The sequence below is a fragment of the Triticum aestivum genome, chromosome 7D, assembly GCF_018294505.1.
Source record: "Triticum aestivum cultivar Chinese Spring chromosome 7D, IWGSC CS RefSeq v2.1, whole genome shotgun sequence".
NCBI classification, from domain to species: domain Eukaryota; kingdom Viridiplantae; phylum Streptophyta; class Magnoliopsida; order Poales; family Poaceae; genus Triticum; species Triticum aestivum.
Genome location: NC_057814.1, coordinates 406333789 through 406353205, shown reverse-complemented (window position 1 = coordinate 406353205; position 19417 = coordinate 406333789). Strand labels below are relative to the sequence as shown.

Sequence of the window (19417 nt, the reverse complement as noted above, 5' to 3'; positions counted from 1 at the left end):
TCTTGTCTTTGACAGTACCAAAGTGAAATGGTTTGCTCTTTATCATACTAACCTCTCTCACGAGGTTCTGTTAAGTTTTGTGTGATTGAAGTTTTCAAGTTTTGGGTGAGATGTCGATATGAGGATAATAAGGAGTGACAAGACCCTAAGCTTGGGTATGCCCAATGCACCCCAAGGTAATATTCAAGGAAGATCCAAGCAACTAAGCTTGGGGATGCCCCGGAAGGCATCCCCTTTTTCGTCTCCAACATTATCGGTAACCTCACTTGGAGCTACATTTTTATTCGTCACATGATACGTGTTTTGCTCGGATCGTCATTTTATTTTGTTAGGATTTTCTTGTTGTTATTTATAATAATGTTTTGCATCTTTCTTTTCAATAAAAATGTCAAGGATAGCCTTTACCATGCTTATTTTGCAAGTCTATATGTTGCTGTTTCAAAACAGAAAGTTTATCGATGTTGCAAAAATTCCCGAGAAAAGTCGGAATGTGATAAAATGTTGAAACTTTTTGATAAATAAACTTTGACAAATTTTCTACAGTGTGGTAAATGTTTAGAAGTTTTGGAGTTACAGAAGTATGATTGTTCTTGCATTCTTTACAGACTGTACTATTTTGGCAGATTGTTGTTATGGTTGCATTGTTTGCATATGTTTGCTTGTTTAATGATTCTATTTGTGGATATGAGTATTAAATATGCAGAGGCATTTAGTATGCAATGTTAAATAATAATATTAGTGATTTTCTACAATAGATAATGATAAGGTTTTGCATTGATTTATACTAACGTATCTCACGAGTTCTTCTTGAGTTTTGTGTGGATGCAGTTTTTAAGATTTAGGGAAACCGTGATATAAAAGGAATTAAGAAGACACAGAAGCTCAAGCTTGGGGATTCCCAAGGAATCCCAAGATAATATTTCAAGAAGTCTCAAGCATCTAAGCTTGGGTATGCCCCGGTAGGCATCCCGCCTTTCTTCATCAACAATTATCGGTTAGTCTCGGTTGAGCCTAAGTTTTTGCTTCTTCACATGATGTGTGCTATTATTAGAATGTCATTTTATTTTGTTTTTGCTTGCTGTTTTAATAAAATACTTAGATCTGAAAGTTTTTAAATCAGAGAGAGTCCTCAAATAGCTACCCATTTACATAACTATTCGCTTGATCTTCACTTATATCTTTTTGGAGTAGCTTGTCATTTACTCTTGTGCTTCACTTATATCCTATGAGTAAATTGTTGTATGAATTGAATATCATGAAGTTGAAATTATATCATGCCTAGTGGTAGCCTCACATTTGGTTTAGAAAGTGAAATCTTTTGAAGCTTGACAATCACAATATTGGTCATACAAGAAATTCATGAATGATTACTATAAGGAAGAGAACTTTCACATGCAAATATATTATCTTGGACATCCTCTATGAATGTGAATACCCATTAATCATTTTCAAACTTAAGCAAATCAATTGAAGTTAGACAAGGAAGACAATGTAATGAGTTATGGTGTGTATATTTGCATAGAAGTTATATTGTCATGGATCCTCCAACATGTGGTGTTTGCCTAAGATCTTTTGTTAGCCAAAAATTCGTACTAAGTAGAGATACTACTTGTGCATCCAAAAATCCTTAAACCTAGTTTCTTGCCATGAGTGTCCACCATACCTACCTATGGATTGAATAAGATCCCTCAAGTAAGTTGTCATCGGTGCATAAAGCAATAAAAATTGCTCCTAAATATGTTTGATCTTTTATTGTAAGGGAAAATTGAGCGTTGTACGAACTTGTGATGGCAAAGAAATAAAAGTGACGGACTTCATAATAAAGGTTGCTATCATAAGGGGCAATATAACGTGACGTTCCTTTGCATTAAGAGCTTGGGCATCCAAATAAAAAGCGCATGACAACCTCTGCTTCCCTCTGCGAAGGGCCTATCTTTTAATTTTCAGTATTTACTTTTATGCAAAGAGCGCTTTACACCAATATGACCTAAATGGCAGTGCCACAAATAAGTTGCACTATCATTATTAACTTTGCATCTTTTGGCTTCAATATTATGAATATGTGTATCACTACGATCGAGATTCAATAAACCATTTATATCGAGTGTATGACCGTAGAAGGGTTTATTCATGTAAATAGAACAACAATTATTCTTTGACTTAAATGAATAATCGTATTGCAATAAACATGATCTAATCATATTCATGCTCAACGCAAACACCAAATAACATATATTTTAGGTTCATCACTAATCCCGAAGGTAAAGGGAGTATGCGATGGTGATCTTATCAACCTTGGAATCACTTCCAGCACACATCATCTCCTCGCCCTTAACTAGTCTCTGTTTATTTTGCAACTCCCATTTCGAGTTACTACTCTTAGCAACTGAACCAGTATCAAATACCAAGGGGTTGCTATAAACACTAGTAAAGTGCACATCAATAACATGCATATCAAATATACCTTTGTTCACTTTTCCATCCTTCTTATCCGCCAAGTATCTAGGGCAGTTCCACTTCCAGTGACCATTTCCTTTGCAGTAGAAGCACTCAGTTTCAGGCTTGAGTCTAGCTTTGGGTTTCTTCACGGGAGTGACAATTTTCTTGTCATTCTTCTTGAAGTTCCCTTTCTATCCCTTTGCCCTTTTCTTGAAACTAGTGGTTTTTGTTAACCATCAACACTTGATGCTCTTTCTTGATTTCTACCTTCGCCCATTTCAGCATCGTGAAGAACTCGAGAATTACTTTCGTCATCCCTTGCATATTATAGTTCATCACGAAGTTCTAGTAACTTGGTGATAGTGACTAGAGAAGTTTGTCAATTACTATCTTATTTGGAAGATTAACTCCCACTTGATTCAAGCAATTGTACTACCCAGACAATCTGAGCACATGCTCACTGGTTGAGCTATTCTCCTCCATCTTGTAGGCAAAGTACTTGTCAGAGGTCTCATACCTCTCGCCTCGGGCATGAGTCTGAAATATCAATTTCAGCTCTTGGAACATCTCATGTGCTCCGTGGCATTTAAAATGTTTTGGAAATCCCGGTTCTAAGACGTAAAGCATGGTGCACTAAACTATCAAGTAGTCATCATAACGAGCTTTGTCGAACGTTCATAACGTCTGTGTCTGCTCCTGCAATAGGTATGTCACCTAGCGGTGCATCAAGGACATAATTCTTCTGTGCAGCAATGAGGATAATCCTCGGATCATGGACCAAGTCCGCATCATTGCTACTATCATCTTTCAACTTATTCTTCTCTAGGAACATATCAAAAATAAACGGGGAGCAACATTGCGAGCTATTGATCTACAACATAGTTATGCAAATACTATCAAGACTAAGTTCACGATAAATTAAAGTTCAATTAATCATATTACTTAAGAACTCCCACTTAGATAGACATCCCTCTAGTTATCTAAATGATCACGTGATCCAAATCAACTAAACCATGTCCGATCATCACGTGAGATGGAGTAGTTTTCAATGGTGAACATCTCTATGTTGATCATATCTTCTATATGATTCACGCTCGACCTTTCGGTCTCCAGTGTTCCGAGGCCATATCTGCATATGCTAGGCTCGTCAAGTTTAACCCGAGTATTCTGCGTGTGCAAAACTGGCTTGCACCCGTTGTATTTGAATGTAGAGCTTATCACACCCGATCATCACGTGGTGTCTCATCACGACGAACTATCGCAACAGTGCATACTTAGGGAAAACACTTATACCTTGAAATTTAGTGAAGGATCATCTTATAATGCTACCGCCGTATTAAGCAAAATAAGATGCATAAAGGATAAACATCACATGCAATCAAAATATGTGACATGATATGGCCATCATCATCTTGTGCCTTTGATCTCCATATCCAAAGTACCGTCATGATATCCATCGTCACCGGCATGACACCATGATCTCCGTCATCTTGATCTCTATCAACGTGTCGTCACATGGTCGTCTCGCCAACTATTGCTTTTGCAATTATTGCTATCGCATAGCGATAAAGTAAAGCAATTATATGGCGCTTGCATCTTATGCAATAAAGAGATAACCATAAGGCTCCTGCCAGTTGTCGATAACTTTAACAAAACATGATCATCTCATACAACAAATTATATCCCATCACGTCTTGACCATATCACATTACAACATGCCCTAAAAAACAATTTAGACATCCTCTACTTTGTTGTTGCAAGTTTTACGTGGCTTCTACGGGCTTAGCAAGAACCGTTCTTACCTACGCATCAAAACCACAACGATTTTTCGTCAAGTGTGTTGTTTTAACCTTCAACAAGGACCGGGATTCAACTAAAGCTGGAGAAACATGCACCCACTAGCCACCTGTGTGCGAAGCACGGCGGTAGAACCAGTCTCATGAACGCGGTCATGTAATGTCGGTTTGGGCCGCTTCATCCAACAATACCGCCAAATCAAAGTATGACATGCTGGTAAGCAGTATGACTATTATCGCCCATAACTCTTTGTGTTCTACTCATGCATATAACATCTACGCATAGATCTAGCTCTGATACCACTGTTGGGGAACGTAGTATTTCAAAAAAAATCCTATGATCATGCAAGATCTATCTAGGAGAAGCATAGCAACGAGCGGGGAGAGTGTGTCCACGTACCCTCGTAGACCGAAAGCGGAAGCGTTTTATCAACGTGGTTGATGTAGTCGTACGTCTTCACTATCCGACCGATCCTAACACCGAACGTACGGCACCTCTGTGTTCAGCACACGTTCAGCTTGATGACGTCCCTCATAATCTTGATCCAGTTGAGGCCGAGGGAGAGTTCCGTCAGCACGACGGCGTGACAACGGTGATGATAAAGTTACCGGCGCAGGGCTTCGCCTAAGCACTACGACAATATGACCGAGGTGTGTAACTATGGAGGGGGGCACCGCACACGGCTAAGACAAATCTTGGAGTGCTTTGGGGTGCCCCCTTGGCCACGTATATAAAGGAGGGAGGAGGAGGAGGCCGGCCTAGGAGGGGCACGCCTATAGGGGGAGTCCAACTAGGATTCCCAATCCTAGTTGGAGTCCTCTTCCTTTTCCAAGAGGGGAGAGAGGGAAGGAGTAGGAGAGGAAGAAGGAAAGAGAGGGGGGCGCCGCCCCCTCCCTAGTCCAATTAGGACTTGCCATGGGGGGGCGCGCGGCCACCCCTTGAGGCCCTTCTCTCCTTTCCCGTATGGCCCATGAAGGCCCACTACTTCCCCTGGCGAATTCCCGTAACTCTCCGGTATTCCAAAAAATACCCGAATCACTCGGAACCTTTCCGATGTCCGAATATAGCCTTCCAATATATCGATCTTTACCTCTCGACCATTTCGATACTCCTCGTCATGTCCGTGATCTCATCCGGGACTCCGAACAAACTTCGGTCATCAAATCACATAACTCATAATACAAATCGTCATCGAACGTTAAACGTGCGGACCCTACGGGTTTGAGAACTATGTAGACATAACCGAGACACATCTCCAGTCAATAACCAATTGCGGAACCTGGATGCTCATATTGGCTCCTACATATTCTACGAAGATCTTTATCGGTCAAACCGCATAACAACATACGTTGTTCCATTTGTCATCTGTATGTTACTTGCCTGAGATTCGATCGTCGGTATCATCATACCTAGTTCAATCTCATTATCAGCAAGTCTCTTTACTCGTTCCGTAATGCATGATCCCGCAACTAACTCATTAGTCACATTGCTTGCGAGGCTTATAATGATGATCATTACCGAGAGGGCCCAGAGATACCTCTCCGATACACAGTGACAAATCCTAATATCTATGCCAACTCAACAAACACCATCGGAGACACCTGTAGAGCATCTTTATAATCACCCAGTTACGTTGTGACGTTTGATAGCACACTAAGTGTTCCTCCGGTATTCGGGAGTTGCATAATCTCATAGTGATAGGAACATGTATAAGTCATGAAGAAAGCAATAGCAATAAACTAAACGATCATAGTGATAAGCTAACGGATGGGTTTTGTCCATCACATCATTCTCCTAATGATGTGATCCCGTTCATCAAATGACAACACATGTCTATGGTCAAGACACATAACCATCTTTGACTAACGAGCTAGTCAAGTAGAGGCATACTAGGGACACTCTGTTTTGTCCATGTATTCACACATGTACTAAGTTTCCAGTTAATACAATTCTAGCATGAATAATAAACATTTATCATGATATAAGGAAATATAAATAACAACTTTATTATTGCCTCTAGGGCATATTTCCTTCACTACTCTCTTCTACTGCTTCAAGATGGTGGCTGCCAGAAGACATAGTCTTCGATAGGATTAGCTTCTCCCCCCTTTATTTTGGCATTTTGAAGTTTAGTCCACAGATACTACCCCTTTTATTGATACCAATGCATATGTAGTGTAGATCTGATGTAAGTCTTGCGAGTACTTTTGATGGGAACTCATGGTTGCTTTGCTGCCCCTTTTTCCTTCAAGCCAGATGTTCGCAACAGATGATGGTGCCACAGATGGAGGTCCCCCTAGTGGAGAGTACTATGTGAGATCGACGACCACGAGTAGTCCGGAGGTCCCAGGCAGGAGGCCTCGCCTTTCGATCTAGTGGTGTTGCTTTGCTCAACCTTCTTAAGGCAAAACTTGTCTAATTATGTCTATACTCAGATAATATTTGCTTGATGACTTATGTATTCGGGTCCTCGTGGCCCCTGGCTTGTAATATAAAGACTTGTGTTTATCATTTGTGTTGTAGAGTTGTGTTGTGATATCTTCCCGTGAGTCTCTAATCTTGATCATGCATGTTTGTGTGTATGATTAGTGCACGATTGAATGGGGGCGTCACAGAACCACCTACACTTGTGTTGAAATCAAGCGGATTCCACTCCAACCTTTGATACTTGATTTCTAGCCCCCTCAAGTTGCTTTCCGCTCCAATCCTTCTCCTACCACCATGCCAAATCTGCGAGAGAGTGATTGAGTGTTGAGGAGACTATTTCTTGAAGCACAAGGGCAGGAGTTTGTCATCAACAACAACATCTACTACCTTTTGGAGAGTGGTGCCTCCTAGGTTGGTTAGGTGTCACTTGGGAGCCTCCAAACCTTGTGGAGTTGATCCAAAGAGTTGTAAGAGCAAGGAGATCGCCTACTTATGAAGATCTATCCCGAGTGAGGCTATAGTCATTCGTGGATGTAAGCCATGATGGCATAGACAAGGTTTCTTATTTTTGGAGCCTTTGGGTGGAGCCCTACATGACTCGCGCAGCCGTTACCCTCTGTGGGTTAAAGTCTCCATCAATGTGGACGTACGATAGCACCACCTATCGGAACCATCCCAAAAATCACGGTGTCTTCATTGCGTTTGATCTTCCGAACTCTACCCCTTTACTTTCTAGCACTTTCATATTGTTTACTATTTGTTGCCCATACTCTCGATATGCATGTGTAGATTGTATTGGTTGCCACTTAACTTCTGCTAAAATCTGCCTAAGTTCCAAGAAAATAAAAAAACTGCACCTTTTGCCTTGTTAGTGTCTATTCACCCCCCCCCCCCTCTAGACATATGTACTCGATCCCATAGAGCTCATCCCTATCAATCTGGATGAGGTAGAACTCATACCTTTCTTAGAATCTTTGGAAGGAGAATTAACTATAGTAAGAGTGAGCTCATCCCCATCAAAGGGAGTTTCCCCATTAAATACCTAGGAATCCCATTGCATTATGGTAAGCTTAGGAGAGACGATATCCAAACCCTTATAGATAAAATCCTAAAAAGAATAGCTATTTGGGGAGGGAAGCTACTTTCCTATAAAGGAAGATTAATCCTGATCCATGCATGTTTAACAAGTATCCCTATTTACCTCCTCTCATTTTTTAAGTTTCCTAAGTGGGTCACTCAGATGGCTCACTGCCCTTTGGAATGACCTTGAGGATCATAGGAAAATCAACTTGGCAAATTGGAGGCCAGTCTGCATGAAGAAACAGTTTGGGGGTTTGGGGATTCCCAACCTTCAGGACATCAATATGTGCCCACTGGGATCATGGGTTAAGAGATATTCTAGAGATGGTACACTCTCGAAGCTTATCATTGATCATAAATATAGGAACACCCCAAACATTTTCTCCTCTATTTCTAACCCCCAACTCCTCTAGATTTTGGAAAGGGGTTAGATCTGTTATTAAAGCCATTAAATTTGGGTACGAATGGACTATTGGTGATGGCAAGAAAAATTGGTTTTGGGTGGGGACCTGGTTGGGTACCTCCCCTCTTGTTGTCAATTTCTGGCATGTCTATATCATCTTTAATTAAACTTCTAAAACCATTGTTGATGTTTGGGATGGGACCCAATTAAAGCTAACATTTAGAAGGAACTTTGATGATTGGCTTATGGAGTTGTGGTACCAACTGCTATAGATTGTTAGCCTGCCCCAACCCCCCAACAACCTAGTCTGGAGCAAACCCAATCCAAAGAAAATTGTGTTGTGAGCTATGGGGAAATCGACCCCACACCGTACCTACGACCTAACAGAGGAGTGTTGTATGTTGATTACCCCCTTTGGAGCCGACGACTCGCCCATGGCGCGAATGAGGAGGACAAGACGGAGTTGGTGAGGAAGAGGAGAAGCGGGCCCTGCTGCCGGAGAATGAAGTTGCCACCTTGATCTTCGCCGCCACTTCCGCGGATTTGAGTCACCGCCGCTGACCAAGGCAAGAACTGAGGTTCGGTTTGTCCTGGCGTTAGAGGTGAGCGAGTAAATAGGTGAAGGGTGATGCTAGATTTGGCATCATCCCGCGTCGGTCGATTTTCGCCTTCCGCCGTCAGTCGATTTTCGCCTTTCGCCATCTCCGCGCGCTTTTCCCTGCACTGTTATGTACGTTGTGCCCCACTTCTGCACTCAACTTAGCTTGGCTGGGAACGGCTGATTCATGTACGGTGTGCCCCACTTTTGCACTCAAATTAGCTTGGCTCGCAGGAAACAGCTGATTCGAACATTCCTAGCAAGTCAGGCTACTTTAAGGTTTGCATGCAAGGCAGACTTTCATGTACGCTACCAAACATGGTTTTCTTGCATTCAATGGGCCTGTTTGGGGTGATGCGTACAGGGTTTCTTGCATCCGGCCTACTTGGGGTGATGCATGACCATACCTTTTTACGCGACACATCCTGGTAATCCTTTTGTTGGTAAAGGCGAAGTCTCTTTACTCAAAGCACTTTGCTTCATAATTCCGGGAATATGTATAGCCTGGGAAAATGCACATACATCGAATAAAATGGACTTCTTCCATTATAGAACAGTTCTCTATCTCACAGCTCTCAGTATTGGAAAAGCAGCAACAGGATGCGATGGACACTTTTCAATAAAAAAAACAAGGAACAAGAAAAAAATGCGCTGTGCGGTATTGAGAAACTTTTCTTAGCTGGCAAGTCACAAAACAAAACTACATGGAAATTTTAAATCTGATGACAAGGCACCATTTACAAGGTTGCTAGACACTACTGCGCTTCAGGGCTGCGCAATTTAAAAATCAGAATGAACAAAAAAAACACAACTGAGAATCCAATGACATTTGTTTGCATCATCACTGGGGAAGCATCGTCCTTTCTCGTTATAAACACTCAATCATACAGGCTCTCACAGAATTAATTTAGAATAACTTGGCCGAATGCTGATTTGTGCTTAGCCACTGATCAACCAGAGATTGCTACCTCTTGCACTTCGCTTTTGCCATTTTCTTCCTCCTCTTCTTATCGGCCTTCGGCTCCTTTGTCTTCCGAGTTTCTCTCTTCTCTTCTTTCACTTTCTTCTTCTCCTCCTTCCAAGCAGCCTTCCTCTCCTCAGGTCCCATCTTGGGATCAGCCTCATACCTCGAATCTTCACCAGAACTAGAGCAAGATCCACTACTTAGCAATGAGCACTTATTATGTGGCAACTGTTTTTTCTGCTTTTCAGCAGTACGCTTGTTTTTTTCAGCCCGCACAAATCCTAGCAATGGCTGGTTATAAAGCTTGTCCGCTGGTGGCTCGTAACACAAGGATGGTCGTTGCAACATTGACATGTTGACTATATCAGCCTCACACTGCTTCACATAATCCAACGTCTACACACAGAAATCAAGTGAATTATTGTTAAACCTGGTAGTATCCATCTAAATTTTTTGATTGGTGACTACCACAACATAGTAAGTGCAAGTTGGCCTGCGAGCAAGATCTCCTGCTTAGAAGGCTAATCATTTATGGCAAATGTGAGCAGATGACGGTTGAACTAATCTTACCTGCACCATGACTGTTGGAGATATGTCATCATCATTTGCGAGTGTATCTCCATTCTCCAACATCTGTTGCTGAACCTGTGATTAACAGAATACAGCTAATCCATTAGATTCTTTATCCATGATGCAGCATGCACGATCACCAATTTATCTCCATTCAACATCGTCATCCGCAATGTTTTGATCAATCACAAAATTAAATAGATCCATTACTGTCATGACAGCGACACCTCGTTTCATAAAGAAGTCCTGCACAAAATGTTTCGTATATCAGACTTAGCAATTTATTAGGACCCGCATAAGGCAGTGCCGAAAGAACGATTCGTTTGCCCCCAGGGGTCCGATCAAGCGAACCCATGCGTTCTCTCCCGGGGGGAGTTTCCCAGCAACCCCAGCTGGTCCAGTAAATTATGAAACGTGCAGAAAAAAGGGGCTAGGCCCAATTAGCTGGGGGTTTTTAAATGTCGTAAGTAAATTTGCCGTGCAAAATACGACCCTCTTAGCTGTCAAACGTCCGCTGGGAGGGGTTGGCATTTGTGAACGTTTAGATGGCAGTTTTAGTTGTATGGGGGTGGCAGTTTCTTCAGAACAGCATGGCAGTTTTTTCAGAGAGGCATTTTCCTTCTAAAACTGCCACCGTTTGATCTCACATCACAAACTAAAACTGCCAAGAAAATGTGTTTGCTTGCCACCGCTTCCCAGCTGAATAACATTACCATATAAATAATAGTGCACAGTAAGTTGAAAAAAAAAAGCATTTTTCGAAACCAAGAAAGTGTGAAATTGCCATGAGACTATATGAAACACTATTAAAAATTACAATTGACATTTAACCAAATATAAAGTTGGCCAATTCCAGCCCATTCACAAAAAAAAAGTGCCACACAGTTTTCGCTATGCCCATAGGACCAATTAGCTTTTTCTTATATATGAAAAAATGTCAACAACAAAAACAGGACCCTAATTGGAATGATCTGAATTTTGAAAAACTGCCATAGTCAAAAAAGGAAAAAGAAAGTTATGCCATTAAAAATTAAAATGCCATCCTGTAAAATAATAAAAACTGCCATCCTCTTAATAATAAAAATGCCATGTTATTGACTACTAAAATGACATGATCTTAAAAAAACTGGCATGTTAATGATAAATAAAAATGCCACTCTTAAAAATAAAACTGTCATCCTCTTAATAATGAAAATGCCATGTTCATTACTGAACTGCCATGCACTTAAAAACAAAAATGTCATGCTATAGACTATTAAAAATGCCGTGCTCTTAATAATAAACTACCATGTTATTGATAATAAAATGTCATGCTCTTAGTAATAAAACTGTCATCCTCTTAATAATAAAAATGTTATGTTATCATTATTAAACTACCATCCTCTTAAAATACAAAATTCCATGTTATTTGACTATTAAAACTCTTGATAAATAAAAATTGCCAAGTTACTGATAACAAAATGCCATTCTCTTCAAAGAATAAAACTATAATAAAAGAAGGCCTATGAATTGCCATCCTACCTATAATAAAAATGCACATGGCAAGTTTAGAAGAAAAAAATCCCCTCTAAAAAATAGGGATTTTTGTTCTTTCAGAAATGGAAACAAATCAGGATTTTCATACTTTTTTAAATGAAGACCCGAATTTAAAAAACAGTTCACTCAAATACATAAAAGTAAGTTTGAGCACAACTGTTAACGCAGCCTAGCTTCAGCCCAGTGGTGAGCATGCTTAATACTCCTGCTGGAGGTGGCAAGTTCGACTCCCTTCAGCCGCGCATCACTCCTGATTTCTTGAAAAAATGAAAAAAGGAACGTTCGCCAGGGATCCGTTCACAGCTAACGATTCCAGAGAGCTGACGTGGAGTTGGCCTTGCGCCAACATCCTTGCGAGGGCAGCGAAGGCGTTCACCAGGATTAGGCTCCTGGCGAACGTTCGCCAAATAGCATTTCCGATTTATTAATATACACATGGGTGGTGATCTATCCAGCTTTCACTTACAGAAACATGCAAACAATCTTCCTTTAATAAGTCCAACGCCAAAGGGTGATCAACGTCAACAGATTGCGAAACATCAATGATATATAAGTGGCCCTGCACAACAGAAGAGGGATATAAGAAAAGGTTTTCTGGAACAATGGTAAGATTAATGGAAAAAAGCTCAATTAACAAGTTTTCATTACCTTAAAATAAAGAATGTTATATTCACTCAAATCGCCATGGACCAGCTTGCACTTTTGATAAAGTGTCCTCATTATCGTAACAATCTGAAAACATGGTGCAGTAAGTACACCCTCCGTTCCTAAATATAGGTCTTTCTAGAGATTTCAACAAATGACTACATACGGAGCAAAATGAGTGAATCTACACTCTAAAATATGTCTATATACATCCGTATGTGATAGTTCATTTGAAATCTCTACAAAGACTTATATTTTGGAACGGAGGGAGTACATGAGAAAACTGAAACAGAAAATGATACACAAATACTGCAATCAATAATGAGAGCTTTCATCTGGCTTGATTCTCTTAACCCAAGTCTAGTGTATGATAAAATCTATAATGACTAACAGTACAGAGAATATTATAATACACATCAGCACTAGAATAAATGGAAGCTTGGGCCTGGGACTACAATGTGAATAAAATATATTTTGCACGAGGACTTGTGGAAATGTAAATGGCCATTATAATAGGAGGAACTACAAAGCCACCTAAAAGAAGTTATGTTTTACAAAACATTGACCATTCTTCTGTCCAGAAAAACTAGACTACTGTAACACGTAGTATTGTAGGACTTCACTAAAATTTTGAAGTGCTTTCGTTGGGGCGTAACCCTCTCAGCGACGCGCCACATCGGAACCCGGGTGTGGTGGAAAATGGGCAAGGGTCGGGCCGTCACCCCCCAGGTGGCGCGCCGTATCTTGATCCGGATACGGTGGCAAGTGAGCAAGGATCGGGTCGTCGCATCCTTAGTGGCGCGCTACATCGGCGCCCGGATGTAGTGGAAAATGAGCAAGGGTCTTCGCATTTGACTCGACGAGTGCGAAGGATAAGGAAACTAGCCGAGCCTAGGAGGATAAGAAAATTGACTGCAATGAAAACAACATTAAGAAGTCGTTATAGCTCAGAAGGTTCTTGTACCATCACGTCATCACCATCCCTTGCAACAAACTATACTCAAATGTGAATTATGATCTACATGTTAAGTTGTATAAAAATATATCGAGTTCCAACTTTGAACCATCCAGTTAGATATCAATACAGCAGGTAATGGTACAGATCCATTTATAGCTATCCAGTTAAGAGAGAAAACTGTTTTGACTTGTCATGTACGAATGTACCTCAAAGTAAGCTTCATGCAGCTTGTCAACCGACAAAGCAGCATCCTTAAGACGAGGAGCAGCCCAACCTCCTTTCCCTGAAGGATAACAAAAGAATTTGTATCAGAACATATATCAACTATAATTTTATCCTGCCAGCAAGATAAGCATGTTTCCAACTAAAAATAAATAACTACAAATATACCAATGCTACATAGGTAAGTTGTGGAATTACCTATGAATTCCATCACCAATACATGAAGCTTCAGGAGCAATGGTGCTGGGCATCGAATTTTAGCTGCTGCCACTCTGTAACGAGGGTAACAAAGAAATAGATGGATTTAAATACTAGAAATTATAGGAGAACAAGAGATTAAGGAGCGATAAGACTTTTTTTTAAAGAAAGGGCAGCCCGGAGCACATAGCTCCCGCTTGTGCAGGGTCCGACCACTTTGGGTCTTTTGTACACAGCCTTTCCCTGCATTTCTCCAAGAGGCTGTTTCCAGGACTCAAACCTGTGACCTCATAGTCACAAGGCAACAGCTTTACCGCTGCGCCAGACCTCCCCCAACTTACTAATTAAACCCCGCAATAGTAGCTTCCTAACTTATACTAGAGTAACAGCAATACGAAATTATGAATAAGGTATGAAAAATATATCCCACCGTTTAAGATTTCTCATTTCCTTTTCAGCCCAGGTCTTAACCATTTTCCGGGGATTATGCTTGCAGTAACCATATCTAAAACGATAATCTCCTTGAACATATCTGTCTCTATCCCTGCAATAAACAAATGTCATTCAAACCTTTTCAGAACAATTCTTTTTAACAAGTACGAAAAGGATAAAGAGCATATCACATGACACAGTACTGCAATATGTTTCAACAAGAATCTATAGGGAGCAACAAACAAGTGTAAAGAATCAAATCTTACTTAAAGACAAGGACAGAGGTTTTATAGATTTTGATTGCTAGCTCCTGGCCATCTATCTTTGTTGCATGATAGACATTTGCCTGCACAGGAAGTGGATTAATGTTGAATATGGAAGTAGATATACCCAATTGGGAAAACAGATAACTGAAACCAGCAGATAGAGCAGAATTCTCTTTATTCTATTTACCGAACAAGGAGCTGTATTTCATTTATTAATGTTCTAATGCTTTTAGGTCTGCAGTAAAGAGAAATACACAGATCGAAGGAAATAGTTCAGTAGCACATGCACTGCATTTTAGTGTTTACCTCTTTTCCTGTAGAAATGCAGCCATTTATATTATTAAAAACACCACTATTCAACATCTTGAACAAAACCATGCGTGTTCTTGGGTCAATGGCCTGCATATAAATGAATTACTTCGCTGATGAAGTTATTAGATAAATGTAAAGTAACCGATACTTCATTAAGCATCAGGAAGAGCATGGTTAATGCTTGTACTCCCTCTGTTCCAAAATTCTTGTCTTATAGATTTGTCTAAATATGGATGTATCAAGTCACGCTTTAGTATTAGATACATCCGTATCTAGACAAATGTAAGACAAGAATTTTGGGACAGAGGGAGTATAAGAGAAGAAACTTCTACCCCTCAGCCGTATATACAAAAGTAAAGATAATTAACGTGGTAGTCATGTCTAACGAAAAACTGCAATCAGGAATCAGGAAAATAATTTAGATAGCATCACCTCAGACAATTTCACTTAAGTAGCCAACATTACTGCAAGAAAAAGAGTTGGTGACTCATGGTGCCATTTAGATCATACATATAGCTGGGAATTAAACAGAGTTCCATAAAAAAGTGCAATAAAAGGCAGAATGGTATGTAAAATGCACTAAAACAAATTCTTAATGACTTAATTTGACTTCTTGTGTATCCAGTACAAGAAGATACTTTCTAACCAAGCAGACTCTTGAAACAAATGCCAGCTCGATTGAAAGGGAGTGGAATGGTACATTAGGATTATGCAAGATTGCAAGTGCAAGCAGACATGTTCCGCTCCAAAAGGCATAGGACAGAATAAAATATCACTTAGCAGAGAGCATGTAAAGACCTGTTCCACCGTAGCACGATCGGCCTTCTCATGGTTCCTATTTTGCCAATTGATGTATCCCTTATGCTGTCCCTGATTGCAGTCGTTACCGAATTTGACATCCCCACGTTCATTCTACCTTCCCACTCCTTATAAATAATACAAAATCCATCACATAAGATATTGAACACAACGTACCATAACACGAGACTGTAGATATCATGCACAAGCAAATAATTCACCACGCTAGGATCTCTAAGGCGAAAAGTTGACGCTGCATACCTCCAAGGGCGTGGCCCGGATGTGGGAGGCGAGCTTCTGCGTGCGATTGGAGAGCGGCTGAAAGGGGCGGGAGAGCACGCCGCCGTGCGCATTCGGCCTCCGCGCCGCTGCCGCGCCTCCGACGGTCGAGAAGGCGGCGGATAGCCGGGCTGAACCATCATGGCTCTCGACGGTGTCGAGCCAGTCCAGGCCGTCGCCCACTTCGGAGTCGGAGACATCTTCCGAGACGTCGGACTCGGACCACTCGTCCGCAAGGTCGAGCTCGACGTGCACCATCTTCGACGACAGAATGCTCGTCGTTCACCGAGATCTGTGCCTTGATGCTCTTCGCGAGCCACCGCCCACGCGCAGAGTCGCCGCCGCACCCCGCGCGCTGATCCGCTGCTCTTGCGGCCGCCCCGTTGTCGCGCCGTCGCGCCGTTGCCTTCTCTTGCTCGCCTGTGCCTGCGCTGTGGGCGGTGTGGCGGCTGGGATGGGGGGATGAGATTTCGGTAGTTAGGGTTCGATTTGTGGCTAGGGCCGTGCCTGGCGTGACGCATACCCGGCACGGCACGTGGCTAAACGCACGCCTGGGCCAGGCCCGCGTTTATTTTATTTATATCTATCTTTATTTTTATCTTTAACTTTACCTAATTAATTAATTAATTGGTTAATATTATAATTATAATAATAATCTTTATCTTTACCTATAATAATAAAGCGTCTATGGCTTCTGCCCGTTCACTCGTCGCAGTCGTTTTGCAAATAGGCCCTCCTATTTTTCAGCAATTGCACCCGCGGTCCCTCTTCAAGTGATATCTGGGAAATCGCTTCGATTTTACAAATTGACCCCTGAATTTATTAGAATTCGACCCTAGCTCCTATCCTCTATCTTATCCAGACGCTCCGTCTGGAATGCCCTTCCCGCCGTTCCTCCCGCCGCATGGCCTTCGCCGGCCCTCCGCCACGCAGTGGTGCGCCCGAGCTTGGGAGCGCCGCTGCTGCGTCCGCGCTGGTCCTGGATCCTAGACGGCGAGCCTCCCCGACCTTTGATCCCCTCGCTTCAACGGCGGTGGCACCCGTCCTTAATATTGACAGCCCGATTCCGGCCAACTCCGACGCCTTCCCCGGTCTGCCGCTCATGGGAACGGATCACTTCGCGCCCCCTACTGATTCTCCCTGTAGCCGGCCTTCCTCGCCACCCCGGCGAGCCGCTTGGCCACCGAGGAGACGAGTTGCGCCGCCCGTGAGCACCTCTCCTGATTCCTCTCTTCCCTCTCCCGCATCGGCCGCGCGAGTAGGAGCACGCCGCCTGCCGCGTGCCGTCGGCCATGGATGCGGCCTAGAACTACTACCGCCCCTGCCCTGCCGTGCGCCGACGGCCATGGACCAGTTGCGCGAGGAGGAGCACGCCACGGCGGCCGCGCATGAATGCGGCCGAGAACTGCTGCCGCCCCTGAACTGCAGCCGCGACGCGCCGCACCTGTCGTGCGCCCCTGTCCTGGGCATGATGCTGCTGCCGCTCGGTGCTGCCGCTGGGTCGTGCTGCTGCTCGCCTCTCCGGTCCGCCGGTGCCTCCCGCTCGGGCGGCGTCCCGGGCTGACGGGGACGCGCAGCGTGCGTCCGAGCTGCTGCTCGCATCGCGTCGCGACCGCTGCTGGACCCGAGGGAGCAGCCGGCTGCGCGCGTCCGGGGGAGCGCCCGAGCAGCTCGCGTTCGAGCTGACGGCTGTGTGCGCGCCCAAGGGAGCAGCTACCCAGTGCAGCGGCATCAGCTACCCAATGAATGCCCACAACTTTTGTTTATTAGGTTCGTAATGTTTTTGCAACAGTTTTTCTCATTGAGCTTTGTTCCTTAGCTATGGAATTTTGCATAATAATTTGGAATATTCTTGCAGTTTTTTGTCTATTGCTGGTTGGTGTAATCTGCAAGAAAGTGACAGAATAGTCTATTTATCAAGTATATGAAAGTCTGAAGTCCCTTTTGAACAAAAGGTTGATCATAAGCGAACCATGTTGGATCCAAACAATTTCATTGTTCAGGATACGCCTAAGGAACTTCGAGCTGAATGGATTGATGCAGAAGACATTCCAACTGCCAGTGAGCAGCTTGTGCAGAAGAATAAGAAATAGAAAACTTCACCCAGGGACACTGCCGGTTCAAGATGAGCATGAAGCTGATACCAAACTACTGTCTCAAGATACTCCCTCTGTTGACAGTCCGAATGTTGTTAATGATAACGCTGCAATTGAAGTTCCTCCTTGACAAGCTGACAAGATAGATAGCACAATTTCTCCGACGTAATCAAGCCCAACAACGGCATGAACAAAAGGATGAGTTTTTCCTGAACTTCTTATATACCATTGATTTATCATCATATTTTTCATGTTGATTGGGTTATCAAAGTACCTCTATTTTCTCATTCCAATTTGTCACTTGGCAGGTTCTATAGGCTTAACAAGGATTATTGTGTTTCAGCTTTTATAGATTATATACACTGTAGAGGTTATCCCATATGATTTACACGGATTTATAGAACATCAGTCTAATTTAGAGGCTATGTGTAGTGCAAAGGAAACTCTGGACTGAAGCAGCCATTGCCCTGTTCTTTTATATATGTGTCTGAACTCTGGACTGAAGCAGCCTATGTTGACAAGTAATCGGCACAGCAATAGATGGACCCGTGTCCGCAGCCCCATGGACGATATTGCTCTCTCCAACGAAGACCGGCAAAGGTGCGTTTAACATCGAGTACCTTAATTTAGGTCATGATGTGAGAGTACACTGGCTGATGCACCCTTACAAAAATCTGGATGCTCTTGCACTTTTGGTTTTATTAGCAAATTGTTCATGAAAATATGGACGTTGTATATGTAAAGATACACTTTTTACTTGACAAGCGAAATGAAATATGAGGTTCAGGCTAAATTTCTGATGCCATTTTCCCATGATGCCCTGCATTTTGATGATGAGAATGTCGGTCATACTAATACGTGGAGCAAAGCAAGTTACCTTTTAATGTTTTAGTGTATTTCCCCATGATTAGAACATGCTCGTTCATGACTTTATTTCTTGGTTTAGTGTTTAAAAAGCTAACCTCAGTGAGTATTCAGAAAAGATTGAAGCACTAGCTGCCGTACTCACTACTTCAGTGGTACGTTTTATGCTGTCGATTCATATTTGTATTGATATGCTGAATTCGTCCACCAAAACCTAAATACGACTATGCCATATTTATCCCCAGACTCATTATTTGAACTGATCTCTCATACCAGTACATGTCAACGTTACTTAGTTGTGTAGCTTCTAGATACACTTCCATTACTATCTTTTTTAGGCAGCTAGAAAATGAACATCCGCATTGATGCAATCATTGAAGAAAGCAAGCTGCTCATCTTGACAAGTAATCGACAATAGCTATAACCATGACAGTGTCCCCAGCTAGAATATCGCTCTCTCCAATGCCCGTAATAGCGAAGGTGCATTGTAACACCGAGTAGCTTTATTCAGATCATGGTTAATCTATACAGTT

At 42.3% G+C, this 19417-nt stretch overlaps 1 pseudogene; it reads right to left on the bottom strand.

The window, feature by feature from the left end:
* Positions 1 to 9391: 9391 nt before the first annotated feature.
* Positions 9392 to 16444, bottom strand: LOC123168102 (serine/threonine-protein kinase RIO1-like; annotated as a pseudogene).
* Positions 16445 to 19417: the final 2973 nt, after the last annotated feature.